The following is a 19,499-nucleotide window of genomic DNA, read 5'->3' as shown; positions in this document are numbered from 1 at the left end:
CCTTCTCCATCTCTATACAAGTGATAGTTTTGCACTTTTGCTTTCCTTCTCACTTTGAAAATGGGTGTAAATGGACCTGTAATCATTTTGAAAACGGACCTGAAATCCTAAGCTCTCTTCTGTGCTTTGAGAAGAATAAAATTAGAAGATAATGCCCGAAATGGACCCCATGCCTCCTAACATTGTGCACTGGAGTTAAATAAATAGCTTTAGAGCAGGGGTGCCTAACTTGCAGTCCTCCAAATGTTGGACTACAGACACCCATCATCATTGACCATGCTAGTTCAGGCTGATAGAAGTTGTCGTTAAGAGCATCTGGAGGGACCCAGGTTAGCCAACGACACTTGAAATACTGTGAACAGTTCTGGTTACCTTGCCTTGAAAAGGACAACCAAACTGATCAAGGGAATGGAGCAACTTTCCTATAAAGAAAGGTCACAACATTTTAGTTTAGAGAAAAGGCAAATAAACAGGAACGTGATAGAGGTGTATGAAACCATGCACAGTATGAAAAAGTAAAAACTGGTCTAAACCACAGAGCCTAGGGCTTGCCGATCAGAAGGTCGGCGGTTCGAATCCCCGTGACGGGGTGAGCTCCCGTTGCTCGGTCCCTGCTCCTGCCAACCTAGCAGTTCGAAAGCATGTCAAAGTGCAAGTAGATACAGTGGTACCTTGGGTTATAGACACAGACTCTGCTAACCCAGAAATAGTACCTCCGTTTAAGAACTTTGCTTCAGGATGAGAACAGAAATTGCGTGGCGGCTGCTGGAGGCCCCATTAGCTAAGGTTAAGAACAGTTTCGGGTTAAGAACGGACCTCCAGAACGAATTAAGTTCTTAACCCAAGGTACCACTGTAAATAGGTACCGCTTCGGCAGGAAGGTAAACAGCGTTTCCATGCGCTTCTCTGCTTCGCCAGAAGCGGCTTAGTCATGCTGGCCACATGACCTGGAAGCTGTCTGCGGACAAACGCTGGCTCCTTTGCCTATAGAGCGAGATGAGCACTGCAACCCCAGAGTTGTCCGCGACTGGACCTAACGGTCAGGGGTACCTTTACCTTTACCTGTCTCTCATAATACTGGAATTTGCAACCATCCAAGGAAGCTGAAAGTTGCAAAATTGAATTATCTCCCACAAGACATAATGCATAGCACCCAAGGCTGGCCAAGTTATTTTGGCACCTGGGACTGAACATTCCATAAACACCTCCCTGGCAGTCAGTGCGCAACAATACATGAAATTCCTAGAAATTTGTTTCTCTTGTATTACAGGTGTGTTGCACAGCTGATGGGGAATTCAGATTGATCTCTATGGTCTCCAGTTTTTCTTCCTCTATTACTTCAAAACAGAATAGGAATCCCCAGCTTTTAACGTGTTTCCTGCCTAAAGAAGGCTGGAGTTTGCTGCCCAGGCTCATATTGCAAGCCACCTCATAATGGCGGTAGAGAGAGGGAAGGCAAGCAGCTTTCAAGTAGGGACCTTTTTGCCAAGAGCTTGGGAAACGGGAGAGTCTAGCTAACAAAGACATCCTTGAAAAGGAACATTCAAATTGCAACACATGGGTATCCACTAGAGGATGCTGTTTTATTGCAGTTTTAAGTTCCTTGATGCTAATAACAAGTAAGCCAAATAGATCTATGCTGCTACCAGTACATATATTTGCCGTCAGTAGGGAAGTAAGAAATGGGGAATAATTTGAAAATTGCCTCATGCTGCCTTGGTGATCATACAATATTAAGTCTCTTGGATTGCTATCCTGCCAGCTTCCTAAACACCCTGTTTGAACTGAAAGCACTGTATCCTGTCTTAATAGTTCTGTGTCTGCAGTTTCTAACTTCCGTGTTGGATCCATTAGTATTTTCTCTTGAAAAGAAACCTATAGTTGTTTGTTAACCTCCCTGACTTTTTTGACCCTTGTGTAAATGCAAAACGTGTGTAGAACATGTTCAAGAGCAGCAAAAGTAACTCTGTGACCCAAGCTGGTACACTGCATTACATTTGGGGTCTTTAGCTAATTTGGTGCTAACATCATCTCTACCCTCAATCCTATTTTGCTAGAAATCCTGTATTGCGCTCTCTCTCTCTCCTCTGTCACACTTCATGTATGCTTCTTCATATCAGCAGGGTTAGGGTACAGAAATCCCACTGTGACCAACTATTGCCAAAACGCTCTCATCGTTGGTATTTGAATTGGAAAGATCAAGGAGTTTTCTGACAATGGGGACTATTATGCACAGTCTCTCTGAATATGTGCAGGAAGTTCTAAGGAGTGGAGAGGGTGCAAGATCAAAACTGATCCACCCCTTCCCCATCTTCCAGTGCAAAGAGAGCACTGTACCCCAATGGTACAGCCAGCAGTCTGACGGATGTTAGGGCCACAGGCGAAGAGAAACATTAAGACCAACTTAGAGCCAGTGTGGTGTAGTGGTTAAGAGCGATAGACTCGTAATCTGGGGAACCGAGTTCGCGTCTCCGCTCCTCCACATGCAGCTGTTGGGTGACCTTGGGCCAGCCACACTTCTTTGAAGTCTCTCAGCCCCACTCACCTCACAGAGTGTTTGTTGTGGGGGAGGAAGGGAAAGGAGAATGTTAGCCGCTTTGAGACTCCTGAAGGGGAGTGAAAGGCGGGATATCAAATCCAAATTCTTCTTCTTCTTCTTCTAGTGCACAGGACCATGTGGCAGATGCCAAGTGAGTAATGGTAACACTAAGTTCGAGGAATAGGCTCTTGAGTGCACATTTTCTGAATGAATTTGAAAGCGTGTGGGTAGGAAGATCTATATTGCTAATGCAGGCCTTATCTGTGGCTCAATGACAGCATCTCTCTACATCCTTCTCCCTCTCTCCCTCTCAAGTTAGATGCATTCAAGTAAAACTAGTAACTAGCTTCCAAAGATAGGAAGCTACACTGCCCTCCTTTGACGTCAGATACATTAATGTGAGTTGGCATCTGGGGTACAAGGTTCCCCTCTCCATCCTATGTGTTTTCCCTGTTTCTTTGCTATTCTCATTCACTTCTTAAGCATCAAGTCATTAGGGGCCGATATCTGCTCCCCCACCCTCTCCAAAGTGCTTAGTATGTTTCAGGCACCCTATTAATGATAATGACTTTCATTATCTGCCTTAGGAAATGCTGCTGTTGCATGAAACTATCTGCATTGAAATATTTATCCAGTGATGGTGCTGACCACTGCATCTCTGAAAAGCACCTGTGCTGCTGTGTCCTTACTGTATTGTGGATCTGCCTGCTCTTATCCACAGTTCCACACTGGCAATATGTCGGGGAGAGTGCAGGCACAATGTTATGAAGATACATAGTGTGTTAAAAACTGCATCCACTTGAACAGAAGCAACTTTTCTTTCCCAGTTCTGTTTTGCATACTGCAAAACAGAGCTTGAATGGAAATCCACTAAATCTGACATTGAGGATCCCATCCTTAGCTGCTGTCTGCTAGTGATGGAATGCCCTCTTTCAGAGTTAGAAACTTATGTCATTGTCCAAACTCCTGCTCCAATAATCACCAAGCTGAGAAAAATGAAACGACTAGGTGCAATTGCAGTCCCTTTCCACTTCCACCACCTGCCCCAGACATCTTCATTCGGACAAATGCAGTCCTAAAACAATCCGCTGGGGGAAACAAATGCAGCTAAGCAGAAGAAATCAGCAATTTTACTTTTTATAACTGAGATGTAAAAATAATGAAGGATGGGTGAAACTAGAAAGAGAGGAACCAAAACCCCCACAAACCTACCTCCTAGATGGCTTATTTGTTTTTGAATGATGCAGCTCCATGCAAAACCGGGATCCAAAGACATTTGTATTTCCAGCTTCAACACAAATTTCAGAATGAATTCAGAGTCAACAACACACAAACAAAAGTTGAAGTGCAAGCATACTAGTTGTAGCTCCACAACTTTGCGTTTTACAAGCACCACCTGCTGCAGATACTTCAATCTCCTTCCGAAAACTCTGTTTCCTCTTTTGAGCTACTTTTGATACTACTTTGCATTCTCTCCTAGCTTCTTATGGGCGACATCGAACAATGTATGAGCAGACGGCTGCTCCTCTTCTACCACCCTGCAGCTCCCATGTGCACCCCACATCTTTACACCAGCTCTCCAAAGAAGATTTTGGTGGTGCACGGGGACGGGTTGTAAGGGGGAGGAATGATAATTCAGTTAACTGCATTCAATCTGCTGCTAGATGAACAATGCTGGTAGCTCTCATTCTCCACCTTTCCAGCACACACCTTTAATAATGGGGAAGGCTTCACTTGCCAATTTTCTGAATGCCCTACATCTGTTAAGCATGGGAACCCTGCTAGTAGCAAACATTAGCAGTGCAACTTATTGTTAGGAGAGCAGTGAACTCTTCCCTAAAACAAGGACAGAATAAAGTCTGCTCATGTGCTTTTTAGCAGCAGCTGGGTGCAAAAAGGTTGCAAGTGAGGGTTTTCACACCATGGATTTTAGCACAGGGCGGCGGGGGGTTGGGGTTGGGGAGAGAAGCTTTCCCTGTTACTAAATTCAGTTGGGCTGCTGCCTTTAATGTGAAAATTCTCTGTTGATGCATGGAGCGACTAGCCCAAGCTTGATCACCCCATCCTATCAAGGGGAGTCAGGGAAGTAGGTTGGTCATTATTCTCTCTCATTTTAAGGGATGACCCCCCATTTTTTTATTAATTGATTAAAGAGAACTAACTTTGCACATCTTCTCAGTGTGGAATGCAGCTTAAAGACCAACCATTTCCCACAACTTTTCTCCTGATCCTCAGCACCCTTACTTGGAAGCAGATTCCCTGTGATAAATGAGGCTGATGTCCTAGCAATGTCAAAGAGGTTGTGAGTAACAAAAGAAGGGGGAAAAAATCTGTCCATTCCCACCCCATCTCAAATGCAGCATTGATGATAATGCTTTCTGATGCAAATAGGCTTGCCCGCATCGTTAATTTTAGGCTGTTGAGTAGCTAACGACTTTTATTAATGGATTCAAAAGCAAAGATGTAGTGAACTGTTTTAAACCTGATAACTAATTATGCCTTTTGAGCATGAATGCATATATAGTGAAAACTTGCATAGCTGGAAGCAAACACGCATTGGGGGGGGGGTGGAGCAAGTGTGTGTCAGTTGGGGGCTCCTATAGGAGAGGCAAATGATTGGTGGAAGGGGCTGGGTTCAAAGGCTGCTCTTTGGTGTATTTATTATTAACAGTGAAATCCTATGCATTTCTTCTCAGATGTAAGCTCCACTGACTTAAAGAGAAATTATTTCCAGGTACTTATGTATAGGATTGCTGCTGCCAGTCAGAATGGTCAATACTGAGTTAAATGGACAAATAGCCTGACATGTTATAAGGCAGTTTCCTACTATACCATCGCAGAGCCCAAGATTTTCAGGGATTTGAATGGCAACCCTTGTATACATCACAGAATTCTGGAGCAATGCTTGTGCAATTCTGATCAAAGGGTGCTGATGAAATTCAGTTTTTAAGTCCATAGGTTTAAGCATTTCATGTGCTACTTAATCAGAGGAGGATAGCTTTTTCTACCGTGGCCCAAAATCTAGGTAACGCCTGTCTTTCTAATAATTTCCCTTGGTCCTAATGGGTGATCTGGGGCAGGGGTAGGCAACCTAAGGCCCATGAGCCGGATGCGGCCCAATCGCCTTCTCAGTCTGGCCCACAGACGGTCTGGAAATCAGAGTTTTTTTACATGAGTAGAATGTGTGCTTTTATTTAAAATGCACCTCTGGGTTATTTGTGGGGCATAGGAATTCGTTCATTTTTTCTCTTCAAAATATAGTCCGGCCCACGGCTGAAAAAGGTTGCTGACCCCTGATCTGGGACCAGGATGCCTTAAGGGCAGGCTTATACCCCATGAACATTCCCCCTTACATGCATAAGATTTTGAGGCCCTACTCCAGATTTCCTCGCTGTCTGATTTGTAGTGAATGACAATCCAAGACATGGCCTTATTGGTGGTGATGCCTAGATCATGGAACATATAGTTTTATGATAGCACACCTTGACCAGTGTGATCAGCAGTGTGCATAGCTGCATAGCTGCAGCAGAGAAGTTCATCAAGAGCATTAGAGTCTTCTTACTCTCTAGTTGTTAGCCTTTTCACAGTTGACAGTTACGAAAACTCCTTGCCCATACAGTTCGGTGTAAGGTGTTTATTGTCTCAAGACACAATACAAGTCAAACACACTATACGCATATGCTGGAGTGATACTGGTGCATCATGAACTATTACTAAGTACAGTTCTCTGGTCTTAGAGGTTAAACTGTAGACATCCAAATATACAGAGAGATCCACTCACTTAATCCAAACTCCTTACTTTTAACTGCTTGATGAATGCAGTCTTGGCTTTATAGGCTTTATAAGCATGCACACACATTCTTTTGGAGAAAGTGAGGATGGATAGATAACGCCAGAGGCCTGTAGCCTTGAGCTGTTTCTAATAGCCCACCACAGCTGGCATTCTTCCCTGAACAGAATTCAGATGTGGGGATAAGGCAACTTCTGGCAATGCTCCTGAGTAATTTAAAAAAAAAAGGGAAGAATTGACTTATCTATTTAAAAAAAATATATTCCACCTTCCAGACCAAGCAGTTAGTGCAATTTTGCCCATATTTCCAAATTACACCAATGTGTAATTACCTCCTCCTTCCAAAGGAGGCTCACATGACTCCCTCACTAATGGGGTTCAGATGACAAGTTTGATCCTGCAATTTTGGGGGGCATTTGAGATGGTGGGAAATAAACTCTCCCATTTTATGTCCTCATTCAGCCCTGTGATTTCTACTACTGTTCATGCTGTGACTGCAATGTTTGATTCTGTTTTAATATAGTTTGGTTGTTATATTGTAGTTAAGAGGCCTTGCAACATCAACTTGGATGGAAGGTGGAATCTTTTTTTTTTTTTTAATAGGTAAATAAATTCTTCCCTTTATTTAATTATTGAGGAGCATTGCCAGAAGGTGCCAAACTAGGGTAGTAAAGTTCCTCAACTAGTAGATGGTGCAAAGAGGGGGATGCAACCTTAATTTATCACAAAAAAGTCAATTCAACTTTAATTTAAAACCTTCAATTTTGCCACCAATGACTGGCTTACTGTATTTTTCTGTGTATAAGACTAGGTTTCCCCCCTAAAAAATAATGTCCAAAATTTGGGGGCGTCTTATACACGGATAGATCTCCCCCCATTTTCTTAAATCGGAGTCCCCCGTCTTATACATGGGGGCGTCTTATAAACAGAAAAAATAAAATACGGTAATTGTAGCATTTTCCTCATTCTCTGATTTTCTTAAGCCTCAGTGCTAATATGGAAGGGATGGGAGGACAGTATCAGTAGCTACCACTGGGAAGTCAGTTCTAAGAGCACCATATTCCTGGAGATGATGTAGGATTTTGTGTGGACTGTAAAAGCAGCATCATGGGCCATATGGGGAGACCCATGAGGGACCTGGAAAGAACACTGAATCTTCATATTTGACACCTGTTCATTGCACCAGTAGCTGAAATTCAGTGTGGATCCACAGCACTATTTGTCAGTTTCCATGTGTCTTTTGTGGTTATCCCTGTTGGGCATTGATATGCTGCCAGATACTGTGAATTGCTCAAAATGCCTATGGCATGAATTCAAACTGTGGGCCAACATTAATCCAGCTAGCTGACTGCTCACCTGTTCTCCTGTAACCTGGGCATATATTATTGTGTTGGATGAACAATTCACCAAACTGGGATGCAATCTTCAAATGCTGGCAAAATAAATTCCCCAACCCCCAATAAAAGATAATTTGAGGAGTGTATTGCTGAGAACATCAAATTTATTTAAATACAGAAGCAGGAAATTAGCCAGGAAATTGGTTAAATGCCAAAGATGTTAAAGGTTTAGCAAAGGAGGCATGGGAAATTGCAGAAAAGTTTAATTGTTTGCATCTCTATTCACTATGGAATATTTAATTATGTAGTTACATATTTATTAGTTCAATTTTATAACTCATCCTTCCTTCCCAAAGGGGGCCTAGGCTGGCTCACAATAGTAAATTTACATTAAAGTGTTTTAAAACAATACTGTAACATATTTCAGTCAACAGTTAACATCAGCTTTATAAGAACTTCATAAAACTCTTTGGCCTGGATTAACAATAAGTCTACATGCTTGCTGAATGCAGCTAAAGAGAGGGATCCCTTCGGAGGGAATTCCATAGCCAGGATGCTGCCACTGAGAGTGCCCTGTTTTAGGTCCTATGAGTAGAATCTCTTCCACAGCTTACAAATTTCAAGAGGTCTCAATGTATTGATGAAAATGCCAAGTACCGTACTTGTTTCCACAGTCATGTGAGGTTATATTATCTGCTGCTAGTACAGTGGTACCTCGGGTTACAGACACTTCAGGTTACAGACACTTCAGGTTACAGACTCCGCTAACCCAGAAATAGTACCTCGGGTTAAGAACTTTGCTTCAGGATGAGAACACAAATCACACAGCGGCAGCAGCGGGAGGCCCCATTAGCTAAAGTGGTGCTTCAGGTTAAGAACAGTTTCAGGTTAAGAACGGACCTCCAGAACGAAATAAGTTCTTAACCTGAGGTATCACTGTACTGGTGTTTTGAATTGGCCCCAGTAACTCACAAATAGCCAGCTGTGTGGCTTAAGGAAAGGAGATAATATGATATTCTCTTGTTACACCATAAAAGGTAAAGGACCCTTGGACGGTTAAGTCCAATCAAAGGTGACTATGGAGTGCGGCACTCATCTCACTTTCAGGCCGAGGGAGCCAGCATTTATCCACAGACAGCTTTCCGGGTCATGTGGCCAGCATGACTAAACCGCTTCTGGTGCAATGGGACACCGTGATGGAAACCAGAACACATGGAAACACCATTGGTAACTTTTGGACTGTCTTCAAGGATAGTCCCATGTAAAAGGTGCTGCAGTCATCTATCCAGGAGATTATTAGATCATGGACCACTGAAAACAAGCTCTCATTCAAGGAATTGCTGTAGCTGGTGAACCAACCGGAGCTGTTCAATACTTAACATCTGAAACACTGTTATGAGGAATAATGTCTGAAGGTTTAATTGACAAGAAAGGGATTCAGGAGTGAGCAAGGAAATCACCTTTTTCCTGTTCCAGGTGAACTGTAGAAAGTGTTATTCAATTTTAATGTTTAATAATTATGTTTTGTATTGGACGGGGTGGCGCTGTGGGTAAAACCTCAGTGCCTAGGACTTGCTGATCGCATGGTCGGCGGTTCGAATCCCCGCGGCGGGGTGCACTCCCGTCGTTCGGTCCCAGCGCCTGCCAACCTAGCAGTTTGAAAGCACCCCCGGGTGCAAGTAGATAAATAGGGACCGCTTACTAGCGGGAAGGTAAACGGCGTTCCGTGTGCTGTGCTGGCTCGCCAGATGCAGCTGGTCACGCTGGCCACGTGACCCGGAAGTGTCTGCGGACAGCGCTGGCTCCCGGCCTATAGAGTGAGATGAGCGCACAACCCTAGAGTCTGGCAAGACTGGCCCCTACGGGCAGGGGTACCTTTACCTTTAATTATGTTTTGTAACATACAGATGGAGCGGTTAAGCTTTGACCCTCCAGGTATAGTTGGACTCCCTACTCTCACCATTCCTGACCATTGACTCTGTTGGCTGGGGCTAATGGGAGTTGGGATCTCTGGAGAAGGCCGGATCTGGAGTTTAGCCATGTCTGATACAGGAGAGCAAACCTTAATGTAAGTATTAGCATGCTTTCTTCCAACTCTATGATTCTATTAACCCCTTACCCCTTTCAAATCTCTTTGAGAAAGTAGCAAGTGAAGAACAGGAAACAGAGGCCAAGCAGAGTTTCAACAATATAGGGAAATAAGGGGGGGGGGGTTTCCCAAAGATAAATTTGGGGACTGTTGCTATTTGAGATTCATAAATGCTCTTGAGTTAGGAGTGAGCAGCCAGGATGGGGTTTGTAATCCAAAGCATCTGAAGGGAACCATTGATCTTCAACTAGTGGAGAGGGACTCACTACTAGCTTGCGGTCTGATCTGGGATGGGTTGTGAGCAGTCAGACATACAAGTATGTGGTTCAAAAAAATAAGATATGGGTCCCCAAATGCATGTTTGGGTTAGAACTAGATCCTAGTTTTCAAAACCTTGAAGACTCGTGTTCTAAGCCTCACTTTGGAGACACGCAAACCTCCATGCCCATTCCTGTGTGGAATGTAATCATTATTTTACTATTTTAGATTGCCATTTTAAATAGTACCCCCCAATCTCTCGTTCTGTACTGAATTCTGGGCCTCTTGGATCTATCTCTTTAGTATAGTGGTGTAAGCGTGAATGACAAGACTAATAATCTCACCCCCGCTCTTGCTGGGCCCAGTAGCAGGTGTCCCAATACTTTCACTGAATGACACCTTCTCCCCCCCCCCCCCAAAAAAAAATTATCAACAATCTTCCTTCAACAATGATTTATTATTGGCATAATTTGCCTTGGTACAATGAGCCAGCGAACATATTTCTGCACCCGGGTGACAGCCAGTTGATGGCTCTCCAGGCTCCTGTTTTATTTAGTGTTGAACCTCATATGATTTGGTTACATTTCTTCCCCCCTCCCGCTTCTCCCTCCGCCCCCCACCTCCCATCCTCCCCACCCAACCTTTTCTCATTTTGTTTTGTTTTGTATGAGTGTGTGTTTCGCATAACCCTGGGCCGGCTGACAGCGCTTGTAAAAACCAGAAGTCGATCTTGCCGTGGCTTTTCACCATTAATCAAGCTGCCTGGAATTGGAAAGTAACACTGACAGGCTTTTATCTTGGAGAGAAGGAGGATGGCAGATGTATTTTATGGTGGATGAGCCTTCACAGCTTCTATTAGGCTGGGACTTCAGTGGTACAAGGTGGTGGTTTGAAAGAAAGGTGGGGGGAGAGAGAGAGAGAGAGAAGGGAAGAAGGGACGTGGAGGTTTGGAAAGGGGGACGTGTGGTGGGGGAGACCAGCCGGGAGAAGCAGGGAGAGGCCTATAGATAAATAGATCCGTCAGTCAGGCGATGTGAAGGTCTCTAGGCGGCCAGCCATTGTAGGTGACAGAAAAGGCAATCAAAGACAAAACAAATCAAAAGGGACATCTTATCAGCAGCAGGCCAGCTGGACTTCCACAGCACTCACAGGCCCTGCGGAGGGCAGGAGAAATTAATCGTGCTGTCGAGGCCAGAGAAATTGTCGCCGCTGAAGGTCCAAGTTCAGGCAAGCAGAGGTGGCCAACATTAAAGGAGAAAGAGAAGCGGGGGTGGTGGTGGGTGTTGTGGGGGGAGAGGAGAGAGAGAAAGCGAGCGGTGCTGTCCCACCAGCTCCCTCCTTCCTCTCCCACCCCCCTCCACCGGCCGCCTCGCTCTCCTGACAAGTGCATTCATCGTGAGATGATAGCTGGGCACCTATGATTGGTACCTTTAATAATATAGCCCTCGCTCAGCTGTCACCCTGAAAGAACAATTTTTCCTCCCGCTTTCCTCGATGCAAAGATACATTCATAATGAGAAGTGTGACAGAAAGTGGGAGCGCAGGGAGCCAGGGAAAGTTTGGAAGAGCATTAATCAAAAAGTGGAGCCGGGGGTGATGGCGGCTGCCGGGAGCGACAGTGCCATCAATATGGGGTTTGTGGATGGTGTGCGGACCTTTGGGTTGAAACTTCCTGTTACGTTTGAGCCACCTCAAAGGTGGATGCTCTCACAGTGGGGGAGGAGTGACTTTCTCCTTCCTTCCTTCCATCCATCCATCCCACAGAAACATCAACTTTAGAAACTTCATTTTTCTTCTTTGCCATTTTTCTTCTTCTTTCAACTTCATTTTTCTTCTTTTGTGATCAGAGCCATACTCAGTGAGCTTAAGGCTTATGCTTTCATCTCATTGTAAAATCACAGAAACTCAATGTGTACCATTGGACTATGAGCATAATCTAATCCTTACAGCTATCCTTTTCTCCATTTTCCTGTTTTATGGGGGCAAGGAGTGTCCTCCAGGAAAGGTGCCTTCTATCCCCAGAGTCTCCATTTTCTTAATCCAGAGCTTTCCAAACTTTTCACGTTGGTGACACTTTTTAGACATATATCATTTCGCGATGCAGTAATTCAGTTTTACTAGCAAACTGAAGGTTAAACTAACCCCTTTCTAGCCCCAAGAGGAGTGTGGGGAGTGTTCGTGCAACACACCAACACACTAACATGTCGTGACACACAGTTTGGAAAGCTCTGTCTTAATCCCTTCTTGCTTCACCCCTTCCATAAATGTTGGTTCAGAAGTTATGGGCCAACTTGTAAGGTAACCCTTTGTCACTTCATTCCCATGGGAATGAGTGCAATGTTGGGTGCACAGATCCATAGTCAAGAGTACTTCATCCTCACAGTGACATTATGACAAATGCAGGTTGCGTAGTGTTATTCTTACTGTTGGGGTCTGCCTCAAATATTGCCATTATATTTTCCTTGCTTTGTTAAATTGAACCAGAATCCAGCCAGCATTATGCACGTTTGGGTCCTATTGATTTAAATGGCAGAGTTAAGCACATTCTTAGTTGGCTCCCATAGAAATACATGGAGTTTAGAGCACAATCTCTGCATGTTTATATGTGTTTGTGTTTATAGTCGGACATGGGACTTACTCCTATATAAACATGCATAAGATTGCAGTTTAACTTTGCTTGGTTCATGTACTTGACATTTCTTCTACAGTGCTACTGTCTCTGTTACGGATCCAGTGAAATAGTCCCTAAATCTTAAACTACAATAAAATGGTTAATTTTTAAAGTGCCACAGAATTCTGATGTTTTGCCACAACAGACTAATACTGTTCCTTTTCTGGAACAGACCAAGAGTGACATTGTCATTTTCCATGTTGCCATATATATTCTTTTATAGATTAGTGCTGAACTAAGAGGTTGTATTGTGTCATCTGAGACATCAGCCTGTTTTTTTTTGTTGGCTGGTGTATCCAGGATTACCTTAATGTATTTAGAATTTTCTGCTGCCTTCATTCCACTCTTGAAGTACTGAGATCTTGTGGAGATATTTACATGCAATATCAGTGATAGGAAGATCACATTCCTGCAGCCTCAGATTACTATGGAGAGAATGACATATGTCCACATGACTCGTATGCTTTGTGGATGTAATGTTTGCTATTCAAATTATTATCTAGAAAGAGCTCAAGACTGACTCACATAATGTTAAGCAGGAACTAGTAAAGCTGCTTTCATATATTAATGCTTAAGAGAATGAGCAAGCTTGGTCTATAGCTTGGTTCTACCATGTCAGAGCATTTTCTGATCAGCTGCAGCTCGGTAGTAAAGCATGTCTCCAGTCCTGAAACCCCGGAGAGTTGTTGCCAGTCATTGCAGCAGACCCTCCAAGGGTTGCTATTTTCCAGGGACGTCCCTGATTTAGAGAAGCTGTCCCGGTTTCTGATTCCATCCCAGAATGGCCCACTTTTCCTTAGGTCAGGGGTCAGCAAACTTTTTCAGCAGGGGGCCAGTCCACTGTCCCTCAGACCTTGCGGGGGGCCGGACTATACTTTGAAGGGGGGGAAAGAACGAATTCCTATGCCCCACAAATAACCCAGAGGTGCATTTTAAATAAAAGGACACATTCTACTCATTTAAAAACTTGCCGATTCCTGGACCGTCCGTGGGCCGGATTTATAAGGCGATGGACTGCATCTGGCCCCTGGGCCTTAGTTTGCCTACCCATGCCTTAGGATGTCCCTATTTTCATTGGGAAAATGTTGCAGGGTATGGCGTTATCCAACCCCCGAGCCGTCTGAAGGCAATCCTGCATAGGGATTTTTTAAAAAATGTTTAATGTTTTATTATGTTTTTATATATGTTTGAAGTTGCCCAGAGTGGTTGGGGCAACCCAATAAGATATGTGGGGCATAAATAGTAAAGTTATCATTATGGAATGGGACGTCCCTGTTTTCATTGGAGAAATGTTGGATGGTATGGTCCACATATAGAATATCTGTCTCTTGTTTTATAATAACTCATTAAGAATAGAGGAAGGCGGAGGGGAGAGTCGCGCCCCCTCAAAAAATGCGCCTGGGCCCCCCACGCTACTCCACTGTCTGTGTGCACAATGGAACTTCCTCCTCACCTGCCCCCTCCAACCTCTAGGTGGCCTCAAAACCAGCTTTTCCCAAACTGTGTTCTTAAAAGCCATGGGCCTCATTGGAAACTTATCAGGGGATTCTTCACTGGTGAGATCTGTACTGGTAGACAAGTTATATTGAAATAAAGTTTTCTCACTACTACTGATTTTCCCCTGAGTGGGCAGCTCTAGAAGACAACTGGACCACTGCCCATTTACTGGAGGCAACGGTTGAGCTCAACTGGACTTGACAGTGCTCTGAGCAGGGCACACAGTACATGCCCCACAATCCTTTGCAATCTGCAGGAATTTTGGGGCTGATGAGAAGGTATAAAAGTAATTGCTGAAGGTTGAAATTTTTGAAAACCACTGCTTAAAAATCGAACAGAAGACTGACAATGTGCTTTGCCCTCCCTCCATTCCCCACCCAAACACCTTTGCAATGTAAGAGGAGATAAATAAATACACAGCCAAGATACCTAAATGGACATGTTTGCAGGACCTTTTCATCTTCCGGTCACTGCCCTATAATACAGTACTTTCTCAAAAGAAAAGCAGGGAAATACAGTGTCAGAATCCTCTAGTAGTTGCTGTTTCTTGGATATCTTTTCCATAAGTATCTTCCAAGCATCAGCAACTTTCCATCTGTAAAATGGAAACAAGTGTGTGTGTGTGTGTGTGTAATGATTAACAAGATAAGGAGATGTTATTGCTTCAGCCTCAGGCCGAGAATCCAATTAAACAATGATGTTCTCAGTCCCTGGCTTCTGGTGTTCACGTCCCCAGTTTTCCTAACAGACTTGGAGTTTATGCTGTGGGTAATGACAAATCATCAATCACCCTCATAAGCTGACACTGAGAGGGCCCTGGCAACATCAGAATCTAGTGTTATTTCAGTATGTAACACAGGTTTGCATTTTTAAAGGCTGAAAATTAAGTAGGGCTGATATGGTCTACATTTGGCTGCCCAGTGCTGTTACTGTGGCATGACTAAAGGTGATAAAAGAGGGTGCTGATCTCCAAAGCAGTAAAACTATTGCTGGTAACTTGTCACATCCTTGTATGCACCTGAATTAAATTCCTAACGTTTACATACGAACTGCCAATCCTGTCCCAATAAGCCTCTTTCTGCCTTGAACCATCACCACAAGACAAGCTTTCCTTATTAGGGAGGGATCTAACGGCCACCCCAATCCAATTAGTCCAGTAGAGGGGGCTGGGTGCCATAGTCCTTTGCCCCAATGCAAGGAAGTGAGACGTGTGAGTAATGAAAGGACGGACAGGACAAAGTTTGCTTTCTGATTTTTCCACAAATCCTACTGCTGAAGAAACAAGCTGATCCATTTAAACAGCTACTAGTCTCTTCAGCAGGAGTAGGAATAATAGAAGCAAACACAGGAAAACACGCAGCTCCAGTTTAATGCAGCGTTCTTTCTCCACTTGTCGCACTGTGTGGATCCCAGCTTATATTAGGGATCGATACAAAACACCTCGGCTTTCTGACCCCTTTCCTCTTCCAAGTGCCCTCCCCAAGGAGAAACCAGTATAGTCTTTCTTTTAAAGTCAAATTTATTACTTTAAAAAAAGAACAAAAAAACCTTTTAGCATTGTGGCATCACAATAAAGGAGGCTGCATGGGACAGTTTGGTGCAGTATTTAAAAAATAGGATTTTAAAAAATAACCGTGTGTGTGTGTGTGTGTAAGGGGAGACAACCCCCTCCCAAATGTGTTAGCCACCCCGGCATATGGTATTGTTTCCTAACTCTAATTGTTCCCTATCTTGCAGACATCTGGTTCTTTACTTGTCACTGTTCTCTTTATTGTACAACATGTCTTAGGGATGATGCATAAGGTGGGTCAGTCTGGTCTGCACATACACACACCTGTGGTGCTGTGGTCTAAACCAGAGTCTCTTGGGCTTGTTGATCAGTAGGTTGGTGGTTCAAATCCACGTGAGGGGGTGAGCTCCCAGCTTCTGCCAACCTAGCAGTTTGAAAGCACACCAGTGCAAGTGGATAAATAGGTACCACTGTGGAGGGAAGGTAAACAGTGTTTCAGTGCACTCTGGCACTTGTCATGGTCCTCCGTGCACCAGTAGCAGTTTAGTCATGCTGGCCACATGACCTGGAAAGCTGTCTGTGGACAAACAGTGCTCCCTCGGCCTGAAGTGAGATGAGCGTCACACCCCAGCCACCTTTGACTGGACTTAAGTATCCAGGGGTCCTTTACCTTACCTTACTGCACCAAAAAAGGCAGGGCACAAATTGAGCAAGTGAAATAAAATCCTACCTGGGTGCAGAAGAATGCATTTGACCATGGTGGCCAGTGTTCATTGGGATTGATAGGGCAGAAGGCAGAGAGTTCAACAAGGTGGAGCCACAGCCAATGATAGGCAGAGTCAACTAGTGCAAGTATTGCCGCCACCATCCTCCTCCCTACTGAGCTATCACGAGGACAGCTCTGACTAAGGAAGAGGATGCTGGGAGCCTCCCTAGACTGGGTGAGAAGGCAGGCGGGAGTGGGCTGGCTGAAGGCAGACCAAGATTGGTGCCCCATTTGTCCAAATGAACCAGCCTCCACTGTGTTTAGATGATTATTATCCAAACAGCCAGCTTTACAAACTCCACTAAACACAATAGGCGTGGATTCCAAAAGTGCCTCCAAGTGATCAGAAAGGCACTTCTGCTTGTATTTAGGGAGGTCCTGAATTTCTGCCAGTAAAATGTCCCAGTCTGTGCCAATCATCTGTGTTTGGTGTGTGTGTGTGTGTGTGTGTGTGTGTGTGTGTGTGTGTGCTAGGAGTCTGCAAGAGGAAGTGTTCTTTGGAGGTTGGGATCCAAACCAGTGGGTGAACACGGTCTAAAAGATAAATCAAACCTGTCACAAATTTTTGTCCCTGCTATGCTTAAATGCAGGATTAGATTTGGATAGCAGAGCCGAATTTTGAACAATTTTATTTTGCATATTAATATATAATTTTGCAAACCTTTTATGGTAACCTGCACTTTTGTTGTAGCTTCTCTCTCTCTCTCTCTCTCTCTCTCTCTCTCTCTCTCTCTCTCCCTCTCTTGGTAAGGCTGAAACACTACTTCTGCATTTTTAACCTTTGGAAGAATGAGTGACCTGAAGTGCCTCGAAAAGCTTTTACATTAACAAAAACATCAAGCATGGGGAGAATGCAATTTCAGCACTTCATATTGATATGGATGCAATCATCCTTCAAGCTGCTTTGCCAGTGCACACTGTGCCATTTGCATAGGGGGCACGTACACTGGATTTATGTGTAGTCACTTCCTTAGGGCCGTATCCCAGTAATGACGAGACCCACAACCTGAAGGGAAATCACCACTGCTGAGCTTATAATATTCAACTGGTTCCTGCAGCTCCCACCCACCCCGGGTTTAATATTAGAACTATTTTTCACATCGAAACTGAAATAGTACAAAATATGGGCCTGCTGTAATTGTTGTTAGATTATGTGTCACCCTGATAAGATGTAACAAATATTTTCCTACCCTGCAGGGCCCGTTTCTCTGTGGTTAATGGATGGAGAAACTTCTCATAGTCTGCAGGCAATCGGTCGTAAAAACTTCGCTCTGAAGATTAATGCAATAAGTGCAGCACTTCTGGAAAATGGGCAGAGCTGAATTAAAATAATGCAGTTATTTTTTCCCAGATTTAATAAGAAACCTTAAGCAACCGAGATGGGATTTCCCCCTCTGCTAGATCATCGTGTCCTCCATATATAAGAACACTCTTATTTCGATTGATTTTAAAGGAGAATTACAGCTATAGTGCATGGTGCTGTTATTCTTTCAATTGAACTGTTTATCAGTTATATGACGGCCATTTTCATGGGCAAAGCTTTGACACCAGTAATTCTGATGGGAATCACTTAATAGACCAGATAAACATTCAGGTACAATTTAGCATTCAATGGTGGTTGTTGTTTTAATCCTTTATATTACAGCTTGGTTGGTTTTCCTGGATTTTTAAAAAATACCTGCTCTTTATGAAGCATGGTGCCTGTCTCTTTGCAAACTGTTCCACAATAAAATAAAATATATGGAATGGAATCAAACAGAAGTGAAATCTGATGCCACCATCTAGCCCTTGTGCTGCCTACCCAAAGCTGGCTAAGTGAAGTGCTGGGCTTTGGGAAGGAGGCGTGAGTACGGTTGCCACATGTCCAGGATTTCTCAGACGTATCTGGAATACTGCAGTTGGCAGCAGTGTAGGAAATAGGAAAAATGTCTGGGAAAATCCGGACATACTGCAGCCCATGTCGGCAGTGCTGTTTTTGCCGATTTCCCATAAAAATAGATCAAAAACTGCTAATTTTGCTCAACAACTTTTCTGTCTGAATTTTCAGTTTGAAATATGGCACCCCTAGGTGTGAGACTCTGGCAGGGTCCTAGATCCCTCACACACCTCCTTCCCAAACCCAGTGCTTCTTTACCCGCCTTTGGGAAAGCAGCACAAAGGCTGCAGAGGGGAAGGGTGTTGTCAAATGTTTCTGAGGGCTGCCGAGAAAGGCTTTGAGGGCTGCATGGTATACAAATTTAATTACTACTGCTGCTGCTAATGCTGAACAGGCCTGCTCTAGCGCAATAATCTCCGCTTGCACAATGGAACTTCCCTCTCTCCTCACGAGGGTCAGAGGGAGATCCCATGTGCTCATTGTACCTGTTTGCAGGTTCTGTACTTAACAACTTTGCTATACCAGAACACACGCTTGCTTGTTTCCAGGCCAGTTCAAGGTACCTTTAAAGCCCTAAATGGCTCAGGCCCAGACCTTCTAAAATAATTTCTCCTATAATTGCATTTATATAATTGTTTGGATTTTTACGCTGTGTAGATAGATAACATTTGTGTTGTATTTTGTAAACCTTGTTTTCTGACGAGGGGTGGTATATAAATTGAATACACAAAGAAACAAAAACCTCCCTAAGATCCGATTATGAATTTCAAATACGTTACTTGTGTGTGTGGTCCAACAAGCAAATGAAATCTGATTTATAAATGACTCACACATCTGACTGATGCAGAAAGGGAAACTTATATGACCTTTTTTTCTTAAGAAAAATTAATCCTTATTTTATGGGGAAGGAGCAGGTGATGTTCAAGTCCCTCTCTTCGTACTGTACTTAGATATACAAGTGACTTGTGCATGTACTTTTTGTTTTAGGACACATGAAAAGTTTTGAGAAAAGTACTTTGCTCTGGGAATCTCCATGTACCATGAATAATTATGGTGAATCAGTTCAACTTCTCAGGCAGGGGCATTCTTTTTAAAAAGCAGTAAAATAGATCACAATAGTATCATAAGTGACAAATTTACAGGAAACCCCACCATATTCAGAAGCA

Source organism: Podarcis muralis, chromosome 2 (genome assembly GCF_964188315.1).
Source record: "Podarcis muralis chromosome 2, rPodMur119.hap1.1, whole genome shotgun sequence".
NCBI classification, from domain to species: domain Eukaryota; kingdom Metazoa; phylum Chordata; class Lepidosauria; order Squamata; family Lacertidae; genus Podarcis; species Podarcis muralis.
Note: the sequence above shows the minus strand (reverse complement) of the source record.